General features: G+C 43.4%; 1 protein-coding gene across 1 annotated transcript in view; it reads left to right on the forward strand.

Moving 5' to 3' along the window:
- Window positions 1–18,885: 18,885 nt before the first annotated feature.
- The window catches only part of SNX10 (sorting nexin 10), a 62,538-nt gene continuing 57,911 nt past the window's right edge, over window positions 18,886–23,512 (forward strand). The window contains exon 1 of the mRNA XM_021689562.2: window positions 18,886–19,013. The gene's annotated coding sequence lies outside the window, so the exon portion shown is untranslated. The remainder of the gene's footprint in view (window positions 19,014–23,512) is intronic.

The raw sequence follows: 23,512 nt of genomic DNA on the forward strand, positions 1-23,512 counted from the left end.
AGAAATTACACACAGGTGCTCATCTTTCTTCCTTACCCTACCTTGGCTCCTGGTGTTCCCCTGGTGGATTAACCCTATGTTTGCCTGGACTCCGGCCTTACTGAACTTCCTCGTTTAACAACCGTTACTTCCCCAACTGGTAGAAATGAGCCTCAGCCTCAACAGGTTCACTTGGTTCTTGTGGTTCTCTCCCACAACACTAGGTCCACGTGGCCATTGTGTTTAGCTGAGGTTGGCAGAGTTATAACTTCCCTCTGCCCTTCTAGATACTATCTGGAGTACATTGTTCTGTCTTGAACTTTTTTTTTTCCTTCTGTTTCTTGAAACTTATCACCTTTCCAGACTCTTAAAGGAAGGGGAGTGACAACGTGTCAGACTTTTAGCTGGATCTACTCATGTTACCCCGAGAAGGTGTTCTCCTCATTGCGAGCTCATCGACGCGGACACTTTCGGAGTGTCCCACGGGGACTGAAAGAAGGACATGCCTTTGAGATGCCATGCAATGGCCAGGAAAGTTTCCCCAGATGGAAAGTATGTGAGTCCTTCAAGAAGGACCATCAAAAGTTTGTTCTGATTGGTAGGGAAAAAATGGGGTTCCCCTGCAAGGGTGCTTGGCTCCCAGACCCACTTCCAGACTGCAGTCTAGGTAGTTTGTCCTGGTTACACACCATCCCTCTTTCTTTTTTTTTTATTATTTATTTGACAGAGAGACACAGCGAGAGAGGGAACACAAGGAGGGGGAGTGGGGGGAGGGAGAAGCAGGCTTCCCCGCCAAACAGGGAGCCCGATGCGGGGCTCGATCCCAGGACCCTGGGATCATGACCTGGGCCGAAGGCAGACGCTTAACGACTGAGCCACCCAGGCGCCCCACCATCCCTCTTTCTGAGCCTTGTCTGAAAGGACTGGGTAGCTGCATTTCATTTTCTGGGTGGCTCAGGGACCCAGGAGACGTTGGCTGACCCTTGGAAAATGACCTCTGGACTTCACCAAAGATACCCTTTTTCCCTGCAAGGTACAAAAGTAGCAGATCCTGGACTCTGAAACAAGGGATGGCTTGGTGGTAACTAGGATATACTTCATCTGATGACCCAAGGCTTCCATGGTGCCTTGGCACTATGTAACACTCCAAGACTTTTGCACAACCACACCTGAGGTAGCCCTAAGAATAACAAAGATTGAATTCCCCACAAGTCAAATGAAATGGGGAACCAGAGCCAGTTGGTTGATTTGAAGAAAGTCAAGATAGTTCTCACACACTTCAGTTTATAGAGTGACATTGACATGGGTTACTTGCAAACAAATTCAAGCTCAGAGAGGTTAAATAACAAGCCCAAGCCCACACAGCTAATAAGCAGCAGGACCTAAAAATTGAATATACTTTTCTTTCTACAACCCAGGCTCTTCCCACCTTAACTTGCTACCTCTCAGGCATGATGAGAATATTCTTCTTTTCTGAAATTACTGCCAAGCAATCTACGTATAGTTAACCAAGGCTGCCAATGTTGCTTTCTAAATATTTCTCAAAACTTTCTGTGTTCTCCATACTTACTGCCAACAAGCTAGGTCATTATCTCCTACCTAAACATTTGTAATCATTTCTTAACTAGTCTCCTTGCATTCACTCTTCTCCTTCCCACTCCTATCCCCATTCCAAATATAATCCAGAGTGATCTTCTCAAAATAGAAAGCTGATAGTATTTCTGTCCTATCTAAAACCCCTTACTGGCCTTATGATGTTTTAGGATTTGACCCCAAATCCCTAGCCTGGCTACGTATCTGTGCAGCTTTGCAGCTTCATCTCCTATTGTCATTCCCAGCCCTGTGCTTCAGCCATAGGGCCTTTGCGTATGCTATTCCAAACACTTGGAACAATCTCCTGAACTCTTTCCCTATCCTTCTAGATTTTGTGTCAAATTCCATTTTCTCAGTGAAAACTTCTGTGATTCCTCCAGGTCAGTTCTCTTGGTTTGTAACATTTAGTACTTTAACTTCACAGCACTTAGCACAGGTTATACTTAATTAGTTTTTGTGTTTATTAGATTAACATTCATCTCTCTTATTAGATTGTTAGCTCCATGAGAAAAGGGACAATATCTAGTGAACAAACTAGCTTGTGGATTGACACATAGTAGGGCCTCGATAACTACCTGTTGAATGAATGAATGAACTTTAAGAAGATAAGTAGGAACCAAAGCAGGGGCAAATGAGAGGGTTATGATCATCTATGGTTCTGGGTTTATTCTGATGGCCTTTCTTACAGAGGGGGAATTGTGGAAAACAGAGAAAGACATTTCAATATTGTTTTAAAAATAAGTAGGTAGGGAGGTGATGTTTGATAATCAGGATATTGATATATAGCCGAAGTATATTAATGTCTCCATAGGAAAAATACTGTAGGCAGCCTGTGACTGGCTTCATCTGGTCCACACTCATTCCCAGGAAACTGAATCACAGTGAGACTGAAGAAAGAGAAATATTCCAAATGAGCTACTGGAACAGTACAAACTGTGATTAACTTTGTCTCATTGCTGTCTCATACAATTAAATGCTCCTTGTATTGCTTTACAAAAGGAATGAACATTTCTATCGTTAATTTCATTTTCTCCCAACTGGAAACTGCAACAGGCTTGCTGGATAGTGAAGTGTTGTTGTTTTTTTTTAATTCCAGAAGATAAAATAAAATTCCAGGGTCAAGCTATAATTTCTTTAGGGCTTGACCAAGGTATACCTGAGGGAGAAAAGAAGAGACACTCTCCTTGAATGACTCATATGGATCATTGGCTGGATGCAAAAGATATGGGCTGTTTGTTCCCGTCTCATAAAATTTGTGGATTTTTTTTTTTTTGGCAAGGTACCCTTTGCTTTATGGAATAGATAATAGGGGGGAAATATATAGATCCTGCCTGTCTTCTCCACACAATTCTGTTATTTAGCTGGAGATATATTTCTATGGAAAAAAGCCTACCCTGATGTGTTAAAAATGTAGCCGGATTTGTTTTAATCAGGTGTGGTAAGACAGCAGACATGGACATGCCTGTCAGGAAAGAAGAAGTTTATACTCACAGATCCCTAGAAACAGGAGGCACACCATGACATGGAGGGCCACATGGGGAAGGACCAAGGATGGTCAGGAGGTGGAAGAGCGGGAGAGGGCAGCACATGGCCCAGAAACTTTATTGGAGCTCTCTTGGGAAGGATCCACCAAGGAAGGGTAGGTACACTGAGTCAGCTTAGGATCGGATGGTTTGAATAATTTGGGCAGACTCTGGGCTCTAGGGGTGGTCTCTAGTTGTCCAGTACCTGGCCCTGGGGTGGTTTAGGGCAAGAGGAATACGGCTTGGTATGGGAGAGGTTGATAAAGGAGATGGTTGAGTGTGTGGGCTCTGGCTTAGTTGGTTTATATATCAAAGGCAGGCTTGCAAGGGAGTCATTTGCTATCTCTAGGAATTAGCTACCCTGGGTGGGGGGGCAGTCTCTCCAGGATCAAGAATACAGAAAATAAGAAAATATAGTCAACGTACCTTAGGATCAGCCAACTGGGATTTTCTTGGGTTTCTTCAGTGTTTTCTTCAGCATGCTTCCTTTCTTTCTTTTCCTCCTTTGTCCCCTCGCCCTTTTATCCTAGCTACTATTTATTGAGGACCTACTGCCTGTGTGTCAGGCGCTATGTCTGGAACTACAGAGGTCTACTGCATACAGGCACAGTCAAGGCCCTCAGGAAGCTCACAGGCTGCTGGGGATGGTGGACATCAGCCTTGTGGTGGTGTTGGAACTTCAGGCATCTTTGCAGACTTGCTTTTAAAATGTTTTTCTCTCTCCTTTCTGGTGTCGTCATGTCTACCTCTAACATTTCCTGCCCTTCTGTCTTCTGGGCTACCGCTTACTCAAGAATTGCAGTTAATAAAAGGAAAAGGGGTCCGACTGAGTGTTAAGGGTCTCCTACCTGTGAGGTGTTGGGTTTTAGTAATGAGGCTTGTACATCCCTTATAGTAACCATGGAGCTTTGTTGCAGACAACTGTGCTGGCCAGAATCCTCTAGTTGAGAGGGGTGTTATTCTTCCTGATTCCATCTCATCTGGAAAATGTGTAACACTTTATTCTCGTAAGATGTCAAGCAAAGGAGTTATTACAGAGGCAAAGGAATATATAACAGGGAATACTGATATTTCCCCATCTTTGACATTCATGTACTTTGACCATTCGCTTGGCAAGGGTGTTAGAGGACTAAGTAAGATGGTGTACAAGAATGCTGGCCCCTGGGACACTGATTTATGGCAACTGTTTTCAGAACCAGTGCACTTTCTCAGCAACACCTGATCTCACCGTGGACCTCCTGGGGTTGCCTCAGGAGCCCTGATATTTTTGTTTTGGGGGAGTAAATTCTCTTAATCTTTGTGTGCCTCAAATTTGGACTTCATTCTTGAGTGACAGCTTAGCTGAATAAAAAAGTTGAGGTTGTCGGCTGTTTTCCCTAAGCATTTCCGGTACCTGTTGCTGCTGCTGAGAAGCCTACGGCCATTATAGATCATTCCTGCAATCTGCTTCTTCTCTCTGGAAGCTTCATAGATTTTCTTTTACCCTTGATGTTCTGCGGTATCACTTTTTATAAGTCTAAGTGTAGGTTTAGTTTTATCTTTCCTTCTTGTATTTTAAAGTACAATTTCTATCTGAAGAATCATGCCTTTTGTCAATGCTGGATAATTTCCAATTGCCATCACCTGAAACATTGCTTCTCTACCATTCAATCCGGTGACTTCTTCTGGAACAGCACTTGTGTTTTGGAGTCTTTTGACCTATTATCCACATCTCTTACCTGTCTCTGGGATGCATTCTGGGCAAATGCTGCAATTATGTTTCCAGTGTAGTAATTCTCTCTTCACCTGTGTCAGCCTAGAGTTTATCTCATATGTTGAGTTTTATTTATTTATTTATTTTTAAAGATTTTATTTATTTGACAGAGAGAGCGAGAGAGCACAAGCAGGGGGAGCAGCAGAGAGAGAGGGAGAAACAGGCTCCCTGCCGAGCAGGGGGCCCGATGTGGGGCTCGATCCCAGGACCCTGGGATCATGACCTGAGCTGAAGGCAGACGCTTAACAACTGAGCCACCCAGGTGCCCCATATGTTGAGTTTTAAACTTTACTGACTACGGTTTTCCTTCCTAAGAGTTTCAGTTGATACTTTTGTATATCTAATTGTTCTTGTTTCTCTTCTGCCTATTTTGGATTTATAATTTTTTCCCTTTAGTGGATATTGTTTCTTTATTTGTCTCTTTTAACATCCTAAGCACATACAATGCCTTTTCCAGAGAGCTTCATCAAATTCCCATGGCATGGAGGTAACATTACAGGACCACAAGAGTTTGGACAATGGGCATCTTGGTGGCAACCAGTGGAGACTGAAGACCTGAAGCTTCTTTAAATATTTAGCTCTGAGTAAGACCTCTGCTTCCTTTTTAGCCTGTCGTGGAGGCAGGTATTGGCTTGTGGGGAAGGGCAATATGCGACCTGATGCCTGAAATAGACTTTCCCACTGACCAGTAGAATTGAGTCCAATTTATTTTCATAAACAAAATACAGAAATGGGTCATTTCTTGAAGAAGCAAGTTAGCGGTTGCCACTTTATACTTAACTATATGTGCCTCCTTTAAGAAAACAAACATGAAAGTATAATTTACATACCTTTTATAACCTGTCTTTTTTCACTAGATATTATATCACGAACTTCCTTCCATCCTTATATAATTTTCTCTTACTTTTGTTAACTTCATCTTGGTCATTGTTCAGATGAATTGCTCCTCCATTTACTCCATTTTCTGATTGAGCCAATTGTCTTTGTTTCCGTAGTAAGCTTATGTGTGAGCACCCTAATTTTGTCCTCTGGAGGGAAGCTGGTGAGTGTGCTCCTTCAGGCCTGCCGGTCGCCATGGAGACAGACACCAGGTGCTCCTGGGGGAAGGTCTGTCGAGTAGTGATAATGCCAGCCAGGGTATGGAGAGGAAACCATGCTGGGGGGAAGCTCGCAGAAAACCATTCTGAAGCTGTCCAGTTGTCTGAATTCCTGAAATGCTCCTCCAGGCCTGCCTGTAGTGAGGAAGGGGCCTTCACCCGTGCACTGACGTAGCAGCAGGTGGATTTGGTTGCGGTCATCTGTCTCATGAGCTGGAGAGCAACATGGAGACCATCTGGGCTGGGTCGGGGCGGAAGCTCGCACGAGAAGAGACGAAGCTTCTCTTCAGTTTGCCTCTACCCCAGCAATGAATGGGGACTTCCTTGAAGGAGCCTCGTGGCAAGGGGACAGCAGCGTGTGAGTGTTGGAGCAGGAGAGGAGGAACTGGTGATTCCAGGCGGAGAGGAAGACTGGCAGGTGTGTAAGTGGCACATGAGGCCTGTTTGGGGGCTTCCAAAGACAAGGAGGGGTGGGGTCTGGGAAGACAGAAGCTGAAGCTCTGCTGTCAAGTAGGTGACAACTCAAAGCGTTATGATTTGGGCATTAACGTAGGTGTACCATTTTTTATACTTACAGATGGAGCTCATTTGGGGGTCTTCATCAGTGGTTATTTTAAATCCTAGTGCATCTGTAGCATATCTGTCCAAATTAATTACCTAAGCATTCGGTTGGGATGTTGAGACTGATTATGGCACACATACCCCAGAAAGGGTATGAAAAGGTCTATTACTAACCGGGGAGAGTAGGGTGTCTCCCACGCAGGTCTCAAAATGGTTTGAGAGGGCAGGGAAAAGAGACTGGCTTGAGGGTATTTTCATGATGTTTGGGGTAAGTCCAGGTAAGGAGTCCCGGTGTGTGTTTGAACTTCCTGCTGGTGCCAAAGCGGGGAGCACCACACTTTCCTATCAGCTTGCCAAGACGTGGGATGCAAGGGGAAGAGGAAGGAGTGAGACTTAAAAGTTATCAGAATATATTAGAAAAAAAAAAAGAGAATCAGTTCTTATTAGAGTATGTGACCTTGTTGACCTAATTATCTTGACGCAAACTTGTTGAAGCTGATGTTTTGACATAACATTCTTTCACACAGACAAAATAACCAACCATTAAATTTGAGCTTTCTTTTTAAAAAAGGAGTGGGTCCTATACACAAAATATGCTACCCTCTAACCCATCCCATCCCTGAGCCTTGCTCCATCCTACATTCTTTTCCTTTCGATCTGCTCCAGGATGCTGTTCTTGCTTCTGCCTTCAGTAATAATGATAGTGATGCCACCATGATCTGTGGTAGGTTATCATTTGTGTCTCCGGGTCAAGAGGGCAGGGTGGCTTGGTGGCATCCAGGAAGCTGCATACAGCGTATATTCAATGAGAAAAAAATGCCTCACTGTGCAGGGATTAATGCAACAGTCACGTCTAGTTGGGATTGCAGAACATTTGCTCACAAAAGCCATGTATTCCCCTTTGAGGATTCAACCAAATAAAATCATTCATTTTTGACTCCAGCATGCTTCACGGGGCTGTTTTAAAGCCAGGCTATGTTGGCCTAGGGAAAATTCTACTTGTGGTGAATGAAGACCTTCATGGAAGTCCTATTGCTCAAGTTCTTATTGTTGCAGTTCATGCTTATGTAAACGCTGAGCAGGGAGATTCTTGAAGCTCCATCTGTATCTTCCAGTGATGCTTAGCGGAACACTTGAGAGGCAGTGAAAAGAAAACTGCCAAACACTGAAGTAATGAAAACAGACTCTCATGAAGGAGAGGCTGGGACCACTGCAGGTCCAGCAAAACCAGAGACTCAACTTCAGCGGTGTTTCTGGGATGCGATGCGATACAAGGGGAAGACATCCCACACAGGGCGGCACTGTGTGGCATGTGGTCCTCCCTGCGGATCTAGTCCTAGAGAATTACCAAAGCGCTTCACTAGGAGCCAGCAGTCTCCCATTCCCAAGAGGGGATCCTAGGAAGAACCTTTATAGGGAGTATAAAGAGTTTACAGGAGGGAGATTATATGAAATAGTGTCGGCTGGGCAGGGCTAAGCCGCAAGATGTGTGAGGGGGGTCACATTAGACACCGCGTCTCCCTGTATTCGTCCATTCTGCATCTGCACCTGTGTGAACACTAGCCAGATCAAGAAATAGACGATTATGTCATGTCCCTTCCGGTCACTGCTATGACTAATAATGCTGCAGATGACTTTTGACTGATTTTTATATACTCATTTGTATTTGGCTTCTTTCATGGAACATTATGCTGTACGAGTCATCCACATCGTTGTGCATGGCAATAGGTGCATTCGCTGTCAGTATTGTATGAATACACTGCAATTTACCTTTTCTGATGTTGATGGTCATTTGGTTGTTGACAGTTTGGGGGTATTATGAATAGTGTTGCTCTGAGCATTCCTATTCATATTTAGTGAACATAGATGTGCATTTGTGTTGAGCATATAGCCAGGAGTGCATTTACTAGGCCATATGGTATGTATATGTTCAGTTTTACTACCTTATGCCGAAGGATTTTCCAAAATGGATCATGAGAATTGCAGTTGCTCTTCATCCTCAGCAAAATTTAGTATTTTTAGTCTTATTCTGGTTGGTAGTTTTGGTGTATATTTCTCTGAAAATTTATGAGGCTGAACACCTTGTTATATGTGTATATGTTAGTTGTGTATTTGAATATCATCTTCTGGGAAGTTCAAGACTTTGCCTATTTTCCTACTGGGCTGTCTGGTTTTTAAAAAATTGATTTTAAGGGGTTATTTATATATTCTGGATATAAGTTCTTTGCTAGATTTCACATATTCAACTATCTTCTATTCTGGTTAATTTTTCCAACTCTTTTAGTGGTGTCCTTTGATGAACAGAACTTCTTTTTTTGTTTTTTGGTTTGTTTTTTTTAGGAAAAAGATCTTTCCCTAAAACAGTCTTATTTCTCGAATCCAGACTTCTTTTAATGATGTGAAATTTATCTCAAATCGCAATAAAACTTGTAACTAGAGATTGGATTTTTGTTTTCCTCTTTTTCTCTCATCTTCATTCTGCTTTTTAAAAATTATTTTTATTTATTTAAATAAATAAATGAACAGAACTTCTTAATTTTAAATTTGTCCAATTTGTCAATTGTTCTTGATATTAGTGCTTTTTTATGTCCTGTTTTAGGTCCAACAAATAGTATCCTAAATGTTCATCTAGCTTAATCATCATCAAGCTTAATAGTTTTACCTTTGACATTTAGGTCTATGATGCATCTTGAAATAATATTTCTATATGGTGTGATGTTAATTTGATTATGCATTTTATGTATATTTTACATACATACAATGTAAATATATATATTTTTTCATAAATGTGCCCTAACATTCATAGGTCCCAGGCCAAGTGTATAATGGAGATATACATAGTGTATGTCTAAATACTTACAAGTTATAAGTCAAGCTGACAAACTGTTAAATGAAATACAATTCTTCTACTTTGACAGATCTACCTTTATAGTGTCAAAATTGAAAAATATGTTCATAGTCATGTTTTTATGTGATTGACGTTTGATAAAATATCCAAGATGACTAAATTTAATTATTATTGGGCATGTCTGGTGTTCTGTTGATGGAATGGTGATGTTTGTATGAGGGATGAAATAAACATTCACAATTCATAAATTATTACACATTTATCCCATAAAGTTATTTTTCTTTATTTTGGCTAAATCATTAATTTTATTGCTATAATGAAGATTTTTCACATAATTTGCCTTCTCTTGACAGTAACGATCTAAAGAATGAAAAATAAGATGGAACTATCGTCAAAAAAATAAAGAAAAAAGAAAAAAAGAAAAACAAAACAAAACAAAAAAACAAAAACCAACCAAACAAACGAAAATGTAATTATAGTCACAATGACCAAAATTTGAATAGAAAGTTTCAGGTGTTTTCCAAAGGTTCTTTTTCCTTCCAAAACATTCACTATCCCCTGTTAAAATTAAAAAGCAAAAATAGACCCTGAGAAGCTGGTGGAATCAGTGGCAGGAGTGGCCAGAGGTGCCCACCACAGGTTGCAAAGCTGAGCTCCCTGTAGATGGGCAGACGGGTCCCGGCTGCAGAGATGCACGTTGACTGCCTTATGCCCTGCCTGTCGTACATCAAAGACACTTCTGCCTGGGAGACTCCATGGTTTCTCCTGGAAATGGGCCCAAGCAGACTCTCCTGGGCCACACATGGACTGCTGGCGGACAGGGAGACCTGAGATAGGAAGAAAAGGAACCAGCCTAGAGAGGCTAAGTAACTTGAGACTGACATGTCAGAGAGGGCAGCCAAGTCATCAGCCAAATACAACCAAGTGAATGGCCCCAGGCAACACACATGGAGAAAGGGCCACCTAGCTATGTCCTACGTGAATTCCTGACCCACAGAACCATGGGCAAAAAAATCCCCAAAAAACAAAAAAAACCACCCCAAAGCAAAAAACACACATGAGAAACCAAAAAAGCAAAAATAAAGTATACTTACTAAACATAAAATTTGTTAATTAAATTATTTAAATACAATGATACTTTTTGATTTTTTAAGAAAAATAATGAAATATTATTTAATATTTTCATACAAACAAAATTCTTCATAATTTTAATGCTCAATGCCAATTTAATTGCTACTCTAAATAATCAATATCACATTTTACCCTTGTTTATCTAAACCCACATAGCAATTCGAATTGCTTAATATTGCAAAAACACTCTAAGCTGCCATGAGCAGTTGCTGCAAATACTGCACCAATTCCTGGTGTCTCCAAAACATGGTTTGAAATATAAAGAGAAGCAAGAAAATGGATACCTGGTGCTACTGAGAAATGATAACTTGTTATGCAAGATTTATTACATTCCTATCACCTAAAAGGAAGGATTTGAGAGGTAATTAATTTGTCTGGTCTGATACCCAAAGTTGCCGCTTGCTCAAATCCTCCCTGTACTTGGAAGCATTAAGTCTCTCTCTCTCTTTTTTTTTTAAGATTTTATTTATTTATTTGAGAGAGAGAAAAAGAGAGAGAGAGTGTGTGTGTGTGTGTGTGTGTGTGTGTGACACAAGCGAGGGGTAGGGTCAGAGGGAAAGGGAGAAGCAGACTCCCCTCTGAGCAGGTAGCCCAACGTGGGGGCTCTATCCCAGGACCCCAAGATCACGACCTGAGCCGAAGGCAGACGCTTAACTGACTGGGCCACCCAGGCGCCCTGGAAGCAGTAAGTCTCTGATGTTGGCAATGACATAAACCACAGACCTCACCACATTGCCACTTAGCTGCCTTCACACACTGAAATGTGTTACATGCTAAATTTTAACACATTGAACACTACCTCATGTTTATCCATGTGGCCAGGTTAACTGTTCACTTATTTTGTATAGAACTCAGAATGAAACTTGATCTCCTCTCACTGCAAAAAAGTTCAGTTGTTACACATAAAGGGCATGTCCTCTAGGGCCACAGAGCAGGATTGTGTGGTTGTACCCTTGAACAACCCTGGGGGGGGCACTCTTCACGGGGTAGTAAGTTTTCATATATTTTAAATGATAGTTTTGCAGCAGATGGCCATAAAGTGTCCTGATGAAAGAGAGCTTTTAACAAATTCTCACAAAGGGCTTACTGCGGTGTTGGGTCATTCTTTTCCCCAGAAGAAACCTCTATAAATGTTTAAAGTTCTCCTAGACCATCTATTCACACACACACACACACACCAACAGAACAAGTTTTATAAGCTTAAAACTTTTATATAAATAGTAGCATACTATATTATTTTCCACTTTTCCTTTTTCACTTAATATGTCTTAAAGATCTTTTGATGTCAATGCATACAGACATTGCTATGCATGTACCATAGAATTTCTAAACATTCCCTTATCGGGAGATGTTGAATTTGCTTCCAGTTTTTTGCTCTTACCAACAATGCTGCAATGCCCATCCTTGCACATACATATTCTCAATCACATGAGTAAGGATTTCTGTAGGAGAGAGGCTGAGAAGTGGTATTGCTGGCCTACGGGGTATGCGTGACTTGATAGGACACTAACAAATTGCTCTCCGGAATTGTTTTTCCAATTTACACGCTCATGAATGGAGCATGACAATATCTATGGTCAACATGTAATACTCGCAATTACGATTTTTTTTTTTTTAAACTCAGCTAACTGTTGAAAAATGGATTCTCCTTTTATGGTTTATTAGCTACTGGAACTTCTTTTGTCTGTTCATGTCTTTAGTGCTTGCCTCTTCGTTTGCATATTTTTGAACGTGCTCTTTAATATTTGAAAGGTTCAGAAGGATATAGAGGGAAAAGAAATCTTCCTCTCACCTTTGCCCCAACTCCCTATTTGTCCTCACCGAAGTGTAGCCTTTCAGAGAGATTTCATACATATGCATAGACTGGTTATCTTTAAAAATGTAGGCGTGTGTATGTCCATTCACAGAAAATTGTATACATGAGTGTAAGCATATCCTCTTCTGCAAGATTTATCACAATGAGATTTAGTTATTAGGCAACCATTTATTTAAGAAAGTTGAGGTGTGCATTAGAAGCAACAATATCTAAGTAATGCTTATGAAGCTCCTTTTTACTCTGCTGCAGTATCAGGCTAAGTCATTTATATATATTATCCCTTAATTCCAACCCTTGCGGAGATACTATTTTATAGATAAGAAAATTGAGACTTGGAGTGATTTGCCAGGTCACACGGCTACTAAGTAAAAGCTCTGGGATTAGAGCAGAGTTTTTGGCTCTGGAACCATAACCAGTGCACTCTACTACCTCCACATGGCTGTTGGCTGTAATGCACTCACAATCTAGAACGAGTACCATGTGAATAAAATAAAGGCTACAGCATTTGCAGAGCTCCTCCATTCAAGAGGGCGGCTTCTCCGTTGTTCTCTTGCTCTTTGGTTGACTGTTGGTGCTAATTAGACAATACTGCAATTTGTATCAAAGGCTTAGAAATGAGATGTCTTAGGACTGGATTTATGTTCAAGATATGCTCAGTAATGCTAAGTTTTGTTGCTTGTTTTTGGTCAGTTCTAACCAACCATTTATTATTTTAGTTTGTAAAAATCTACTAGTGAAACCAATGCTTTTAAAATGGAATTCTTGGGGCGCGTGGGTGGCTCAATTGGTTAAGCATCTGCCTTCAGCTCAGGTCATGGTCCTGGGGTTCTGGGATCAAGCCCCGCATCGGACTCTCTGCTCAGTGGGGATTCTGCTTCTCCCTCTGCCCCTCCCTGCTGCTCATGCTAGCTCTTTCGCTTGCTCTCTCTCTCTCAAGTAAATAAACAAAATCTTTAAAAAATGAATAAAATATAAAATAAAGTTCTTAATAATGCAAAGCTTTCTTTGGTTCTTTCTTTCTTTTTTAGGGAACGGAGCTGTTAGCCATTTTGATAGAGCAGAATGACAGAACATCACTGTAGCATACATCCATGGGTGGGTCTTGTGGAATACCAGGCAAGGTACCCACCTCTCTGCTTGGTGTGTGCTCTGTTGGTTGTTGTGAAATAATACAAAAAATTATATATACATATATATAATTATAATATATATCTGCCCTAGGTTCCTGGCGTAGGGCTCCTAAGATCCTTGTAATTTCCTAAGTGATAAGAACATTGGGAGATCTTTTGTTCCAATATTTGGTTTGACCTTGATTCATGACACAGAGCTCCTAAATCCCTTGGAATTTCCAAGATCCTTTGCATGCCCTTTGTTCTAATGAGGCAACTCTGGGTGGGATCCTGGATAGCTTCAAGATGGAGGCTGGTCACCAGAAAGACCCAACCATTGTTAGAAGCTCGGAACTTTCCACCCCACTTCCTATCCTTTAGGAAGGGGAGAAGGACCAGTGTGACAAGAGATCCTACCACATATCAGAGCCTGGGAGAAGATCAAAATTCAAAATCTAAAATATAGTTTCTAGTGAAGATATACCACTTCCACACCATCGTTAAGTCAAAAAATTCTAAATCGAACCATCTTAAGTCAGGAATTGTCTGTACCGGTGACAGCTTGGAACTTGAATTGGCGTCCAAGTGCAGTCCTTATGGGACTGAGCACTTAACCTATGGGATCTGACACTAACTCCAGGGGGACAGTGTCAGAACGGAAGTGACTCATAGGACAGCCATCTGGTGTTGCTTGGAAAACCAGCATATCGTGTGGCAATAATTCCCATTATATGTATGTTAGCACCTATTGTAAATATTAGTCTTCTGACCTGTATTTTCTTTTTTTCTTAAAGTTTATCTATTTATTTATTTTTAGTAATCTCTACACCCAATGTGGGGCTCAAACTCACAACCCAGAGATCAAGAGTGGCATGCTCTTCTGACCGAGCCAGCCAGGCGCCCCCTGACCTGAATTTTCTATTTGCAATAAAACACAAAGATGTGTTATACTTAGTGCTTCATCTTTGAAACAAAAATTTCAACTACTCCTCGTTCAAACTTCTGAATAGATTGAAGAAAAAAATTGTTTAACTGTGACTATTTACAAATACCTCTCTAAGTAGATTAGGATTCTTTTCAATATTGAGCAATCAAATACAGAAATAAATCAGATGTTGATCCTGATAGGAGATTCCAATAATCATTCACAAATCCCTGATTTCAAATGTTGGTGTTCAACAAAGCAGCTTCCGGTGGTCTTGGATTTCTTTCTTTCTTTTTTTTTTTTTTTAAAGATTTTATTTATTTGACAGAGAGAGAGAGAACAAGCAGTGGGGAGCAGCCGAGGGAAGGGAGAAGCAGGCTCTCCCTGAGCCTGATGCGGGGCTCGATCCCAGGATCACGACCTGAGCCGGAGGCAGACGCTTAACTGACTGAGCCACCCAGGTGCCCCCTCTTTTCCCCTTTAGACATGTTACAGATTCAGCTCAAGCCTCTTCACACCCCTCCCTAATCCCATGTCTCTCTCCCCATCATTAGAGACAACCACTACCCTGAATTTTTTAAAAAGATTTTTATTTATTTATTTGTCAGACAGCACAAGCAGGGGGAGCGGCAGGCAGAGGGAGAGGGAGAAGCAGGCTCCCCGCTGATCAGGGAGCCTGATGTGGGGCTCGATCCTAGGACCCCAGGATCATGACCTGAGCCGAAGGCAGACGCTTAACCAACTGAGCCACGCAGGCACCCCTTGGATTTCTTTATGATATACAAATGTTACAAAATCAAAGTTTTCAAATAAAGGTATAGTAATGCAATACTGTTTATGTAGGTTTTATAAAGGGGGTTCATTTTTAGCCCTTGCTAAAAACATTTGAAGACCACTATCTTGGACCACAGTAAAGAGGTTATTGTAGGATTCTGAGAGAGTGGAGAGCTGGATAGGAGAATAGAAAGCTGAAGGTGAGGAAACACCAACATCTGACCACAGTGAAATGCATGGGACTTGGATCTGTGTGGATTCGGGAAGGGAACAGGTCAAAGGCAGTGCCTAAGTTGGTAGGATTGTGGCTTTTAACTGAGAGAAAGGTAGTCCGCTAACAAAAATAAGGAAGATGGAGTGGTAGATAGATGGATGAGAAGCCTAAATCCCTTTATCTTACAAGTAGGTAATCAGGCTCAAAAGTTTTCTCTAGTCATTGTTTGGCAGGGGTGCATAAGAGAGGTATTTTGAAAAAAACATGTTAGAGTAATGGTCAGGAGTGGTTATTTTTATTCATGTTAAACTGTCCTCATACTATTCAAAAAAGATTATGATTGTAAGATCAGAAGTCAAAATTCAAATTATTTGCAGTTTGTTTAATTTTTTGGCTCATATACCTTATTGATGAGTGAGAAAAGCCATCTTCTGTACATTATATCTACCATGACAATGTTTCTCAAGAAGGCAGGACCATTTATGTAAATTTAAAGATAATGGGTTTTTAACGTGGGCGCCTGGGTGGCTCAGTCAGTTATGCATCTGCTTTCAGTTGAGGTCATGATCCCGGGGTCCTGGGATTGAACCCCGAGTTGGGCTCTCTGCCCAGTGGGGAGTCTGCTTCTCCCTCTGTGCTCTCTCTCTCTCAAATAAATAAAATCTTTTTAAAAAGAAGAGTTTTTAATGTAATGTTCTGTCAGCTAGTTATAATTTCTGAACACTGGGTCCAGGCCACTTCCATTTTTACTGTTTGTGGATTTTGCAATCTTCCCAGGGGATGTAGGAAGAACTCACTATTCTTTTGAGCTAGGATACTGGAGGTGCCTTTCCATAATGTCTACTAAGAGTAGGTTGGAGATGGAAGAGATTAGAAAAGAGGATCAAATTATAATAACAGTTATAATAAAATAATAATAATAAATATATGTATTGAACACTTATTATATACCCAGCACAGTTCCAAGAACTTTACCTGGATTATTAAACAATTTTTTTTGAAGTATTTTAACTTTTTTTCTAATCTCTACGCTCAACAAGGGGCTCAAACTCATGACCCCAAGACCAAGAGTTACATGCTCTACTAACTGAGCCAGTGAGGCGCCCCATACCTAGATTATTTCACTTAACTGCCACAACAACCCTATGTGGCTGGTGCTATTCTTACCATCCTTTTTCTTTTCTTAAAGATTTTATTTATTTATTTCAGACAGACAGAGACAGCGAGAGAGGGAACACAAGCAGGGGGAGTGGGAGAGGGAGAAGCAGGCTTCCTACGGAGTAGGGAGCCCAATGCGGGGCTCGATCCCAGGACCCTGGGATCATGACCTGAGCCCAAGGCAGACGCTTAACGACTAAGCCACCCAGGCGCCCCTCTTACTATCCTTTTTCATATGGGAAAATGAGGCCCAAAAGTTTAACTTATTTTCCCCAAATCATATAATGAAAGGTGGTAAAGCTAGTGTTTGAACTCAGTTAACTGGATACCAGCAGCCACTGTCAGGCAGGATTTGGCAGTTAAAAGAATCTCTTCTTAAAAGCAATTTTATGGTGATTTTCTCAGCTGGCTAGGATTTCTTAAGCACCAGAAAGTCCTAGTTTTTTACCTGCCCACCGATGGTATAGCAAAGTCAGAACCTAAAAAGGTGGTGGTCACTTAGCTCCATTCTCTGGATTCGAGGCTGCACATTACAATCCTCAAGCCTATAACACTATCCAGCTGCGACACCCATGGAGTGGATTAAAAGACTCCATTATTGCTTCATTCTATTCTGAATTCTTTTCATATTCTTCCTCTCTGTTAGGGTCATAATTCTAACAGATATTTAAATGACCTCCTATAGACTCTCCAAAGGTTTTTTGCTACTCTGTCTACAATTGTAAGGTTGTACTTTGACAATAATACATTCAGAAAGATTTTAATTTTCCAGAATCTCTTGGGATCTTAGACATAACGCTGCATTTTGTTTTCCAGTCAATGTTTTTCTTTGTGGAGCGAAGGAACAAGAATTTGAAAAATACACTTTAATTTGTTTTTCAAAAGCGATCATGTTTACAGTCACTTGTGTAATATGACTTGGGTGAGATTTTAGAAATTAAATAGCAATGTTAGACAACAGGCCCCAAATGGAGTCAGTTATGCTAAGCTCCACATCACCAAACTGAGACTTCCTTAGGTTTTTTTTTTAAAGATTTTATTTATTTTTTTGACAGAGAGAGACATAGCGAGAGAGGGAACACAAGCAGGGGGAGTGGGAGAGGAGAAGCAGGCTTCCCGCGGAGCAGGGAGCCCGATGCGGGGCTCGATCCCAGGACCCTGGGATCATGACCTGAGCCGAAGGCAGACGCTTAATGACTGAGTCACCCAGGCGCCCAAGAGACTTCCTTAGTTTTAATGTCTCCCAGAAATGGAATCTTAAACCAGTCAATCAGGAATAACCTGGTTAGCACTGGCTAGGGAATCTGCCTGATAGGCCCCTGCTAAACCCTAAAGGACAATAACCTGACTGCAACCAACCCGCCTTTTGTTCCTATATCTTGTCCTGCTCCCTTCTGCCTATAAACTCTCCCGTATTGTACAGCTCCTCAGAGCTTTCTATCGGCTAGTTGGGATGCCGCCAGATTCGCGAATCGGTGAATAAAGCCAGTAAGATCTTTAAATTTACTCTGTTAAATTTTTTTTTTTTTTTTTTTTTTTTTTACACCAGAGCTTCAAGATCCAGAGCTGCAAGTTCAGGACCCGAGACGTTACGACACTACTTTGCAGATTTAGAAGTTTTGTTAGGCCAAGTCAGTAGGTGTGGAGGGTAGATAGGCACATTTTCAGATGGGCCTGGAATGGCACTGAATGATAATCTGCAGCCGGCTGTCTAATGGGAAAATTCGTGCTTGAAAAATGAAGTATAAGGCTATGTTATTATTCTGGCCTGTAGGCATCCAGGAGCTCTTTCAGTGATTTTTGGGGTTTTTCCTGCAAACAGGTGGGTCACACTCAGGCCAACGTGCCATTTGGGAAATGGTTTCCTGATTCAGGCCCCTTGGCAGATCTCATTTCTTTTCCCTAGAAGTTTTATTACGAAAAAATTCAAATATACAGCAAAGTTGAAAGACCTTTACAGTAAACACCCCATATGTCCACCACCTAGATTCTACCTTTAACATTCAACCTTCCTTGTGGGACACAGTATCTATCCATCTCTCTCCCCATTCATCAATCCTCCCCCTCACTAAGGGGGCGGGAATAGCAAACTGCAGGTGGCTTTCAAGTGGTGACTCCAGAGGATGCCCTTTGCATACCTTCAGTTTTAGTGCCCCGGCAAGCGCCGGTATTCCCTCCGGGATTTGGCGGACGCGGAAGGCGGACTCGGGGCTCCGCGACGCCCCCCGGCGGCTGCACCGCCCGCCACAGCCCAGCAGGCCGAGGGTGCGCCTCATCTTCCTGGGGCGGGAGGGCGGGGCTCGCGGGCGGCGCGGGGCCGTACCTGGACTGGGCGGTGCGGCGGCGGCCCGGGCGGCCCCACGAAGTCTGCGGGCGCTGAGCGCGGGCGCGGGGCCGCTACGTGCGCGGGGCGCGCGGGGCTGCGCTCGGGTGCGCTCCTGGGCGCTCGCCGCCGCCGCCGCGGTGCCTTTGAGTCAGCAAACTCCGCCGCCTGCCAGCCCGCCGGCTTGGCCCTACCCGGAGGAGCCGTCCGTAAGTGACAGGAGCCCCGCGGGGGAGGCCTGGCCGCGTGCCGCCCGGGTGGGGGCCGCGGCCGAGGGCCGCGCTTTTCTTTCCAGAGGGCCTGCTGCCCCCAGGTGCCGCTGCCTGCGGGCTGGGAAGAGCTTGGGTCTCCCGGGATTGGAGCCGGGGAGCTGCCACCTTCCCAGCCGGGATGTGCAGGGGAGGAAGAAATGGTCGGCCCGTTTGCCAGGGGAGGGCATGGGGAGTATTACGTCCCGATCCAGGGGTTCATGGCTAAAAAGACACCCCGGGGAGAGGGTGGGGCGGAGGTGGAACCCTGGATGCCGGAAAAAGTGCTGGGGCACCTTACACCAGGCCGGCGTTGGGTGGGTATATATATATATATATATATATTTAAACCCATGAAAGGGGTAGCTTTGAGTTTAGAAACTGGGAAGGGTAGGCAGGGGTTTTCGTGGGATTGCGGGATCGAGGGAAGAGGCCCGAGAGAAAATCCACGTTGACTGATGATGATGATGATGACCAGGTTTGGTGCCTCGGGAAAGCAACAGCCTGTTTTTCAGTTCCGATGCATCATACTTAGGTGAGATTGCACGGGTTATTGAGGGGAATGGTCACGGGGACGCAGGCAGCTGTCCTGCTTGAGGAGAAGGGCGTCTTTTTCTGCAAGACACGTTTACTTGTAAGAGTGATGGAATTAGAAATTTAGAGCAGGAACGAGGCTTTCACGTGATCTCCTTCAAACCTTTCGTTTTAAGGACGGGGAAACTAAGGCGCGGGGAGGGGAGCCCTTCAGCCAGATGGAAGCAGAAACAGGCCTAGATTCCAGGGGGCTTCTGACTCCCACCCTCGGGGCGGGGGCGGGCTTGGAATGGCGACCTCGCGGTCCTCCCCCGGGGCTGAGCGCCGCCGCGGGGTGAGGTGGACGCGGGAGAGAGCCAGCGAGAACCGACCTCAGCCCCAGAAGGGGGGTACCAGGTACGTGAGGGGAGGGCTCCTGCCGCTTCGGGCCGTGGCTTCCAGGGGTGGCTATCCCTCAGGCCTCTTTTGTTCTAAGCAATGGTAGATTGAAGGTCGACCCCTGGGGATGTTTTGGATAGAGGTACACAAATAAAACACATTTAGAAGTCAGTATATGAAGATGTGAAGCAACGTGATTAGCACCGACTTCTGTTTAACTGATCATCCTGTTTCTTCCGGTGGCCCGTTTCGCAAGTTCTCAGTGCCCACGGTACCGTTTCAATGGGGAGGAAATTGGTGTCGAAAAAGTGGGGACCTGCCCGGGGGACGCTGCTCCTCACCAAGGGGTCTCTTGATTGGCACTCCACTTCTCTCCCCGCCACTCTCGGTTGTGCTGGGAACTTCCTCTTCTTTTACTTAGGGGAAGGCCCCCTGCAGCTTGAGATCCCAAAAAATAGATATAAACTGTCATTCTTTTCTAAATAAAAATGCGTTAATTAAAGACTCTCGTTTGTGTTCTAGACCGCAGTTTTTTACGTGGCTTCGGAGCACTCTTGATATCTTTTTTCAGCCTTAGGATGTCTACTTTCATTTTAAAGGGTTCACTTTGTTAGTTAAGCTATTATGGGAAATGGCTTCTTTTTTCCTCTTTCGGTGTCTTTGCTGTGGTTTAGCAACCGCTTGTGAAAGGCTTAGAACTGGTAGAGATAGGGTTCCAGCCTCTGTAGTCTTTCGTTTCTAAGAGTGGCAAAGAGGGGCTTTTTGCCAAAGTCTGGGTTGACCCCCATGGAGAATACGCCAAATTTTAGACTGTTATCACCCCCCTCTTTCTTTCTCTTGGTAAGGTAGTAGGTATGAGTCAGCATTTCTGCTGTCTTAGCCCTGTTCAAGTAAGAGATAGTTGTACAGGGTAATGGTTACAGATTCTGGTTTCAGACTCATCAGAGTTGAAGTCTTGACACAATCATTTGCTAGCTGAGGTACTATTGGCAGGGCACGATAACTTATCCTTTATTCGGAAATTAAAAAAAAAAAGGTAGTGATAATCCCTCCCCCCAGAATTGTTAATAGCAACAGCTGACATTTATTGAGCTCTTACTATGTGCTAGGCATTGTGAGAGAGTTTTTATGTGACAGTCTCATTAATCCCCACCACAAACTGATGAAGCAGATCCTGTTTACATCTGGGGAAACTAAGGCATCAAGGTATTGAAGACTTCCCTAAACTTCACAGCTACAATTTTAACCACTCAGTAAATGTGTTCCACCTTTCTAGAGTAGCTGATAATCATTTAGGGCTTACTGTAGGCCAGGCCCTGTTTCAAATACCCTATGTATATTATTATTATTTTTTTTTAAAGATTTTATTTATTTATTTGAGAGAGAGAGAATGAGAGAGAACACATGAGAGGGGGGAGGGTCAGAGGGAGAAGCAGACTCCCCGCCGAGCAGGGAGCCCGATGTGGGACTCGATCCAGGGACTCCAGGATCATGACCTGAGCCGAAGGCAGTCGCTTAACCAACTGAGCCACCCAGGCGCCCTATACCACATCTTCTTTATCCATTTATCTGTCGATGGACATCTTGGCTCTCTCCATAGTTTGGCTATTGTGGACAATGCTGCTATAAACATCGGGGTGCATGTACCCCTTCGGATCACTACATTTGTATCTTTGGGGTAAATACCCAGTAGTGCAATTGCTGGGTCATTGGGCAGCTCTATTTTCAGCTTTTTGAGGAAACTCTATACTGTTTTCCTTTTTTTTTTTTTTTTTTAAGAGTAGTTTTAGGTTCACAGCAGACGTGGGGGAGAGCGCAGAGAGATGCTATATACCGCCAGCCTTCCCTCCCCCATCATCCCCCAAAGTACACACTTTACATCAAGGTTCACTCACCGCGCTGTACACCCTATGGGTTTTGACAAAGGTCTGACATGTGTCCACCATTCTAGTGGCCTACAGAATAGTTTCACTGCCCCCAACACCCTCTGTGTCCTGCTTCTTGTTACTTTCAAGTACTTTTCCATCCCCCCCTGCTGCTCACCTTGGGTCCATGATCTCTCCTGCAGGCTAGAGCATCCTAGCAACCCCCTGGTGAAGCCCCCAGCCTATAATTTCTCTCCCTGTCAATCCCTCCTCCACCCCATCCCCAGATGAGTCATTGCCATCATGTCATGGAAACTCACTCATCCCTGCCTTCCAGCAGGATTGAAGTTCAAATTCCTCCTCTTATCCTGCAGGGGACTTTCCCATCCTAGATGCCCATAGGAAGCCTTCTAGGCTTACTTCCTTGCAGTATTCTACCAACATAGCTCCTCCACTCCTGGGAGGCTGGATCTCTAGATCTCCAAAAGTGGTACTGCTTCTTAATCACCTGGTCCTGTTTTCTGTGCTTGTCCTAATGCAAGTGTCAAGGCCTCATCAAGCCCCACCTTGTCCATGAAGCCTCTCCCTCTCCATTCTTGCCGGTAGCCTTGTTATCAGTGCTATCTTTTTTTTTCCCACATACAGTGAGCTTTGCATTACAAGTGAACTGTCTCATATCCTTGGTCTGGGCATTTTTAGGTCATAGAACTCAGAGAATGTAACTTAACCATTAAAAAAAACCATGCTCCTCACCAAGACCAGACCTAGAATGTCACACAGTAGGTGCTCAGTGATTACTTATTGAACTGAATTGTCATTGTCTCCTATTCTTAGAGGGTCCTTTATAGCCCCTGACACTAAAAAGGTCTCCTTTCTGAGGATGAGAAAGGCATGTCTAGATGTTCGGCTGCTGGCTCTCCCAGGCTCAGATACAGATAGAACTCTGCCCCCACCTCACCTCCCTAAAGCATTTGAGACATTAATAACTCAATTTATTGGTTGCTATCTTTTACGCATTTATTTCTAAGGATGTAGCACGGATGCCATGCTGGGCATAGGGGGTCCCTGTGGTAAGGAGGGGACTAGTAACCTGGCTTCCGACCCTGGCTCCTTCACTTCCTTAGCCACGTGACCTTGGGCACGGTCTCCTTATTTGTAAAATTGAAGTACAAGTATCTCGAGGATTAGATGAGATAATTCATGTTAGAGGCCCCTCACAGTGTCTGGCACATAGTTAGCAATCTGCTATTTTTACTTTGATTACTATTTCTGATTATTAGTGGCATAACTAACGTTACTCCCCATTCTCATCTTTTACCATCCAGTGGAGGTAGGTCAGGAGGAAAGATAGAAAACAATAGAGGAAGACATGTGGTCTTGAAGACATTCCCCTCTGGGCTGTTGCTGGCTAGAAGCTTTCTTTTTTCCCAAGGTGAATGATGAACCACGGGTAAGAGGAAGAGGGCTGGCAGGAGAGGTAGGCCCCTTGTTCTCATGCCCCGCCTCCCAGCCCATGTGGTTGTGCTACTTTGAAACTTGATGGTGATGCAGATGTGGAGAAAATTAGTTGGGACTAATTCAATCAAATTTAATTGACCCAATATTTATTGGGCACTTACTATATGGCAGGCACTCTGCTAAGTGCTTGGGTTATAAAGCGTGAATGATTTGGACAAGGTCCCT

Source organism: Neomonachus schauinslandi, chromosome 12 (assembly GCF_002201575.2).
Source record: "Neomonachus schauinslandi chromosome 12, ASM220157v2, whole genome shotgun sequence".
Lineage (NCBI taxonomy): Eukaryota > Metazoa > Chordata > Mammalia > Carnivora > Phocidae > Neomonachus > Neomonachus schauinslandi.